The 7,808-nt window shown below is 50.9% G+C and overlaps 1 long non-coding RNA gene across 1 annotated transcript in view; it reads right to left on the bottom strand.

Annotated features, from left to right (window-relative positions):
• LOC102372332 overlaps positions 1–1,520 on the bottom strand; it is an 18,399-nt gene extending 16,879 nt beyond the window's left edge. Inside the window, exon 1 of the long non-coding RNA XR_324848.2 lies at positions 1,471–1,520. This is a non-coding gene — a long non-coding RNA (uncharacterized LOC102372332). The remainder of the gene's footprint in view (positions 1–1,470) is intronic.
• Positions 1,521–7,808: the final 6,288 nt, after the last annotated feature.

Here is a 7,808-nt window from a genome sequence, read left to right as displayed (position 1 = left end):
ATGAGGGAAGGAGAATGACAGACTTCCCTTTCCTGCATAGATAAGACCACCTCTAAAACTCCTGGTCCCCCTTCTATCAAGTCGGTTACAATGGTAGGGCTGATGGGGACCGCTGGGCCTGTTGTAAGGCAGAGGGAGATTACAGGCGGGAAAAGGGAGGCTATTTTGTTGGAAAAAGAGCCCTTATTTTCCTTTGGATTAAAACAGATCTTTGGTTTCCTTTTCTGCTAATTAACTGCTTGGAATTGGGCACTCACAATTTTTCTTAATAACTTTAACTACTGCACCCTGCCGCTCTTTCCATGAGGGTGACATCTGTCCCTGTACCACAGCTTGAGTGGAAGTGGGTGGAGGTCTTGAGCTAGTCCTCTTGCTAGACCCATTTCAAATCATAACCACTGAGTTTAATGACTCATTTAAACTTTTAACTGTTTTCCCCCCCCCAACCACTCTCCTGCCTGCCATGGAGATCCAGTACAACTTACTAGAGATCAGGCCTGCGATGCTCCCAGGAGAACTTTTTTCTTAGCCGAGTCCCACATGCAGCATCTCTGCAGTTTAGGAGGCAGAAGCCTGGAAAAACTCAGGTCGGATCTGAGAGATGGGCAATGGGGAAAACCAAACTGCACTCTCCCTTTTCCTCGGGTCACGGAGCAACTCAGACACCAAGAGACCCTGTGAGGCTTTTCACAGGCTCTTCTCGAAAGGTGAGCCTCATAAGCAGGGGCGCATCTAGAATTTGGAAAAGGCGGTGCAGAGGGTGAGGTGCATCGCCACACCTAGCACAGCACGTGCCTTTCTCTGGCTGAAAAGAATTAGAGGCTTTACTAACGCTGCTCAGTGCTGCACATTATTGAGGAATGTCCCCTCTGGGAAACACCATGTATCTGGGTCCATGAAGGCAGTTTTCTTTAAGTGTTCCCCGGGATAACAGTTCTGGCGTGGTTTCGCACCCGCTGGGGTGTTGGGGCTTAAAGCCCACTTTATGGAAATGGGATATTCCTCCCTAGCTTGCTCCTGTGGCCGTATGGCTGAGGGCAGGTGAAACTTGGGGGCAGGGGCAACGCATAGGGGGTGCACGTGCACCCCGAGTGTGGCGGTGCACCCCCTACAAAAAGGCAGGCAGGCAGGCAGTTGCTGCAGACAGTTGCTGCTCACCATCCCACGCTGCTGACACTTTTGGCAGCATCTGTGGGTGGTCAGCTATCCCCACTAGTCTGCAGGTGGTCACCGACCCTTGCTGTTGGTGGGGGGGAGGGGGTGGCAAGCACCAACCATCAGCAGCGTCTGTGGGAGCTCCTGCTTACTGTTGCCACACTCCCACCGCTGCCATGCCTCCCAGACACCGGGGGCACGGGTCATGCATGCTTGGGGGCATCCGAACCCCAAGCCTCTGGGTTTGGGCCTGCACATAGGAAGCCCGCCAAAAGATGTTGGAAATAGCTGAAGCCCCTGGTGGGTGACACTTACGGTTTTGGACTTGATTTGGCTGACTTGGCTTGGAACACGAAACATTTCTTTAAAAAAAAAAAAAATAATAATAATAAAGTCCCCTCTACAAACTAAGGCGCAGATTAATAACTTTGAATTCAGGTAAGAAGGAGGCTATCGCTTGGCTCTGTGGATTTGCATTTCATAAATAACTGACTAACTCTGCTAGGGACCTAGGGTTGTATCATCCAGTTCACGTGGAATTAAGAACAAGTGACACTTTTTATTAGGAGTGAAAAACAGCCTGCACTGCCAGAGCCTGAGGAAAGGCTGGCGGATGGGGGTGGAGCGTGGAGACCGTTGAAGAGGAGGGCGCGTCGTTAACCGCCGTGGAACGCGGGCGCGGGGAAGAGTCTAATGAGCCCCCAGGCCAAGCGGCTCCGCCTGACTCGAAACGCGGCTGCCAGGCGGGCGTTACACTTCGGAGGCAGCAGGGATCATACAGGGCTTCAAGTGCAAGACAGCAGTCACCCTGCCCCCGCGGGAGAGCCGCTGAATCCGCAGCTCTGGGGGGGCTCCCGCCGCGGCTGCTGGCGCTGGAGCCGGGGGTCCCCCTGGACACCCCGCAGTCCTCGGGCGCTGAGGTGAGCAGGAGCCCGCCGGAAGTTGCCGGGATTAGACAAGAAGTGCCTCTGCCCCACGCTCGTCCACAGCCGCCCTGGCCGGGCCCCGCGCCGCAACGCAACGCAACCCGCTGCCTTAGTGACACGCGGCTCTGATGGCCAATCGGAGCTCTACGTTCCGCGAGGCTGCGGATCCGCCCCCTCCCTCAGCCGTGACCAATCAGAAGGACACATTCCTCCTCCCTTTCCTTTCCTTTTTTTTTTTTTTTTTTTTTTTTTAAATTCTCCTCCCTTTCCTGACGGATGGGGACCGTGACCAATCGGAGCATGAGAAGAGGTCTACGCTATAGCTTCCCTCCACCAATCGCAGCTAGAGAGAGGAGAACGTAGGGGGAAATGGCCTGGAGCGGGAGGGGGAAGTGACCCCTTTCCCTCCGCGGGGCACCTCGCATTGGCTGGACCAATGAGTGGGATCGTGGCCGCCCGGAGCGCGGGTCCCCGGCGGGGGAGGGGCGGCGCCGGCTGGACCCGACACGGGGCTGGGCGGGGCCTGCGCGCGGGCGCCTCTGCTCTTAAGGTGGAGTCGCGCCCCTCGCACGGTGCAGCAGCTTGGCAACCCGGGGCGCTGGGATGAGCTGGGCTCCCCCTCACTAGAGAAGTAGGGCGGGGAGGGATCTCAAAGGGGTCGTCTAGTGCAGCGTTTCTCCACCTGTGGGTCGCGACCCAAAAGTGGGTGGTAAAAATGGGAACAAACTTTAAAAATGAATTCTCCTTTCAAGGAGAAAAATGTGGGGAAATGATGGCTCTTCCCTTGCCAGGGGATGCTTAGGGCTCCCCATGCCCCAGGCACCCACCCCCTGCCCCTCTCACGGGGAGCAGTGGGTGGGGACTGGCCATCGATGTTTACAAATGGGTCCTGGTACAAAAAGGTTGAGGACCACTGATCTAGTGTCCAGTGTTGGGCTGGTGGTGTGTCAGGTGCGGCAGCAGGGGCCTGCGAGGACTGGATTCGTACAGTACCCCACACATGCAGTGGGATGGAGTCATGGCCCCCATAGGGTGGGATAGGAGGAGCTGCCCAGGCTATATGTCCCGCCACATGTTCTCCGAGTGTCTATCCTGGATAGGCCTCATCAGCCAACTTCAGACACAATCATGGAAGACAATCATCCTCAACTGTGGGATTGCCAGAGAAAACAAGGGGAGAGGCATAGCCATGGCATGCCATAGTCTCAGGCTCATATATTCAACTGCAATGTGGTGGCATGTTATGACCGGGTGTGAGGGCTACAGGGCTTTCATGCCCATGTTGTCAAGGGGAGGCGAACTGTACTGTGCAGAGAAATGCAGCATAGCTGCAGGATCTGGACATGATCAAGGACCCTGTGGTTGTACTGACAAATCATTGCTTAGTGATTCTCAACTGGGGAGGGTCAAGATCTTGAAAGGGGAGCAGTGCCACGTTAGCACCATTTGGTGTGCAAACCTAATTCCCATGATAAACCCAGAACTATCAAATCACAGGGTCTCAGATATTCTGACCTGTGTTGTCTGAGTTCTTGGCAGCAAAAGAATTTGCTCTTGTTGGTTTGTCTGTTGTCCAGAAATGAGGGAACACAAGCTAGCATTTTCTCAGGGGTGCCACAAGACTATCAAGGGGTGACGAGTCTGGAAAGGTTGAGAACTGGTTTAGCAGAAATGCAAACCTTGCCGTTTTTCTTGGGAGATAATAAGACAGGTTATCGCGAATGGGCCCTGTTGCACCAGAAGGCTATGAGATAAACATACTTGGATTTGTGAGAGTATTACTTGGGATGTGAGGGTTTCAGTGCAGGATGTGAAATTTCTTCACTTATAATTTGAATGTATTAACTAGGAGGACGAAAGTACAACGTAGGAGGGTGTGTTGCTGTAGGGGAGGGGAAATAATTTCACGCACAGAGTTAAGTTTCTGGACTCGATCTCACAAGGTCCCTTCCAGCCCCTAATGTCTATGAAAACAATTAGGGCATTGAGGGACATTAAATTTTTGTTGGAAGGAAACAGCACTTGCAGACATGGAGGCCTTTTTCTTGCAAAAATAAGTGCCTAAAATGTAGATTCCTAATGGGTGCATAGGCACTTGCCTGATACTCAGAAGTGCTGAACACCCTGCAGCTCCTATTGGTAATAGTGAGAGCTGTTGGCGTTTTTGAAAATCTGGGAAACACGTAAAGGACCTAAAGTGCATGACTTTGGGGATTCTGTTTTTGAAAATAGCCTGCACTATCATAGGCAGGAGAGATAGCGGTAGGCAATACAGTATGATGGACAGAGTGGCACCACTAGGCTATGAGGGATGTCAAATGTAAAGCCTATGAGCGAGACCTGACCTTGCAGAGCTCCTACAGGGGCCAGTGATTCAGGGTTGGGGCCCACCACTGAAGTCCAGGAAATGAAGGAGGCATGGTAGCAGGGGCGAGTGATAGCTGTGTTAACCTCTATACCACTGTTGCTGCTTGCTCTGCTGCCACATCCAGTTCTGACCTGCAAGTTGCTCTGTGGGCCAGATCCAGCCCAGGGAGGGACAGGTGAGTTTGACAGCCCTGGACTATGTGATTCTAACAAGGAAAATCGAGTCTGGGGACATGGGTCTTTACCATTTCTAAGGAAAAGTACAAATAAAAATTCCCTCCTGTCAAACTCAGAGTAGCTAATATAGTTTTAAAAAACTATAGTCAGGGGAGATAAAAGTGTTTGGATACCTCCAGTTTACACGAGATTACAAGGATACCTGTTTGCAGTTAACTGAAAATGGAGGAAACAGACCTTCTTTGGTCAGGATGCAAAAATTGATCCTCTTCCATCTACCACAAGCTTTCGTGTCATGTCTGCCAAATAACAAGTTACCTCCTACATCTTCCTGGATACCAGAAGCCCCAACTGTCCCCTACCCATCTGTCAACTCTTGCTTTCTCCAGAGAATATTCACGATTTGGCCATACATCTTCTGTACAAAAGTCTGTGGCGCCTTGAAAATTTGGGGACAGCATGAAATACCTGGAATGTACTATAAAAATAAATGATAGATTCTTCCTCCGCCATCTGTATACCTCCATCAGTTGTCTTTTGTCTTAGCTTGCGAGGTGGGTCTTTGGGGCAGGGATCATTTTGTTCTCTGTATATGACTTGTCCATGATGGGGGCTTTTCAACACTCCCCCAATACAGGTAATTTGGCTGAGCCTTGGTGGGTTTTATGTGCAAGGACATTTCTGTGTTTGAGTCCCTGTTTATAACTATACATAGATCGATTTAATATTTTCAGGGATCTTCAAACATTCCATGCATTAGTGGCCTGAACTCTTGTTTCTGGGGAAAACCAAAGAGGGTGGAAAAGAAGTGCAAGGATCACCTGCCATCTGTTTATTACTTCCAGGCAACCATGCAGTTGGCTAGAGATCAGTCAACTGGCTGAGGACACCCATTAATGCTTTCCAGAACAACGATGCCCCTGCTCATCTTCCCACTAGAGTTTAACATGTTGAAATCTGGAATGATTTATGTCCCAACCAAATAATTACACTGGTGCAACAGGGAGAATGGTGGCATATGCACAACCCCTTGGAGGGGGAAAAATGGGGAAGGGAAATGAACACAGTTTCTGGCAGGGGGGAAAGGTGTCTCACAGAGGACTGACTGTGGGGAGAGGGGGATGGAGGGACAATCAGAGCCATGGGGAATGGGAGGAAAGGGGCTGCACTCAGCTGCTGAAGAACATTGGGACAACAATATATAGGGAATGGGGTGTGTACAGAAGTCTGTACGCTGGGGATAGAATGGAGTGGGAGCACACAGAGTCCTGTCACGGGGTGCAGAGACTGGGAGCCCTGGTATAGGGTGAGGAATAGGGCCACTGGAGTCTTGGAGAGGTGGGGAAGAGGGAGAAAGGAGGGAAGCAGGGAAGGTGAATGGCTGGTGGGGGGGGAAAGCAGGAATAGGACAGACAGAACCACTGGGTGTGACATACTGGGTGGGAAATGAAGAAAATTATTCAATAAATGGCCCACAGACCCTGAGAGAGATCCCCACCTCCCCTATAATGACCGTATTCACTTTTAATTACCATTAGCCTTCCTTCTGAATTTACCTGAAAGCTGCCATAAGATTGCCAATGTGCACCTACGTGTTGCCCAGCCGCATGCCAGCCTGAAACTCCCACATGGGATGGGAGAGATTTATACAAACGGAGAGCACTTGCAGGGACAGCACGGCAGGGCGTGGGAGACCATGGCACAGATATGCATGGGGGAATTAGCTGGCAGCGCCAAGGATGAGAACACCACAGTGAAAAGGTGCTTATGCCATGATCAAAGAGAGATTTCTTTGGGTTTTGCACCACCAGGGTAAGGGTGAGAGATTGTGGCAGAGGTTTGTCAGAGAATATTATCAGATGGTTTGGAGAGGGGTGGGGGGGAAGATTATACAGTGAGAAGCTGCCACACAACCCTCCACCAGGTGGAGGGGGACCAAAGGGGTGTAGTTATCACCTAGAGCTACCAGCAGGGATGAGGGGAAACATGTTTCAGGTATTGTACCTGGCAGTCATACAAGAGGATTGTTTTAAAGATTAAAAATAGGTTGAAGTCAAGGTAGCCGTGTACCTTATAGACTAACTGAGTCAAAGATACATAAGTTTTTGTGAGCCCGGTTTACCTCACGAGACCTTTCTTGCTTTGGGCAGGGACTTGGACTAGATGACCTCCTGAGGTCCCTTCCAGCCCTGCTTCTCCAGGACAGGGGTTTCCAACCCCCAGGCCGCAAAGGGTTGGCATCCAGTCCACGGGAGGGTTGTCTGCCGGACTGGAAGTCTGGAAGTAACCGGTATACTGTGGACCGGCAGCCAACCCTTTTTTATACTGAGAATTAAAAAGGGTTAGCTGCTGGCCTGCAGCATGCCGGTCACTGCTGGTCCACTGTTTGCCGGTCCACACCCACATCCAGTCCACAGTTTGCTGATTCACAGCATAAAAAGGTTGGGAAACCCTGCTCTAGGATTTCTGTGCAATTTTGTTAACAGAGTCAAGGACTGTATTAAAATGGGGCTGAGTGAAATGTACTGGTACTACCGAACACAGACGAGAAGGATGAGAGAGAAATGGCAGACCTCACATGGTGGAGAGGGGTCTGGCATCGACTTTTTCAGGGGGGGCCCTCTGAGGAGGGCAGTGGCTGGGGGTATGGGTATGGAGATGGGTGCGTGGTGCAAACTGTGTAATGGGGTTTTTTTACATCAAGAACTTGGTAAACTGCTGCTCACTGGGGCACCCCTGGGAAAGACCAGGAGCAATGGATACAAACTCCTGGAAGGCTGCTTCATGCTCAATTCCAGGAAAAACTCCTTCACAGTCAGTGGAATAAACTCCGGTGGTGGTGCAGTCGCCTACCCTGGAAATCATCAAGAGGAGACTGGACAGTCACCTCGCTGGGGTCACTTGACCCCAGTTGTCTTTCCCTGCCTAGTGCAGGGGGGCTGGACCCGATGTTCTACAAGGTCCCTTCCAGCCCCTAACAACTATGAATGGTTTAACTGTTGGAGTGTGCTTTGATCTGCGCGTCAAGATCATAGATCTTTAACTGATCAAATCATGCCAAGTGAACCGCAGGGGCTGCATGGCACAGTGTTGGAGGTGCAGTTTTATATATATATATATATATATATATATATATATATATATACACACACACACACACACACACACACACACTCACACACA

This window comes from Alligator sinensis, unplaced genomic scaffold, assembly GCF_000455745.1.
Source record: "Alligator sinensis unplaced genomic scaffold, ASM45574v1 scaffold1129_1, whole genome shotgun sequence".
Taxonomy (NCBI): domain Eukaryota; kingdom Metazoa; phylum Chordata; order Crocodylia; family Alligatoridae; genus Alligator; species Alligator sinensis.
The sequence above is the reverse complement of the archived record's forward strand: the minus strand, read 5'-3'. Positions and strand labels throughout refer to the sequence as shown.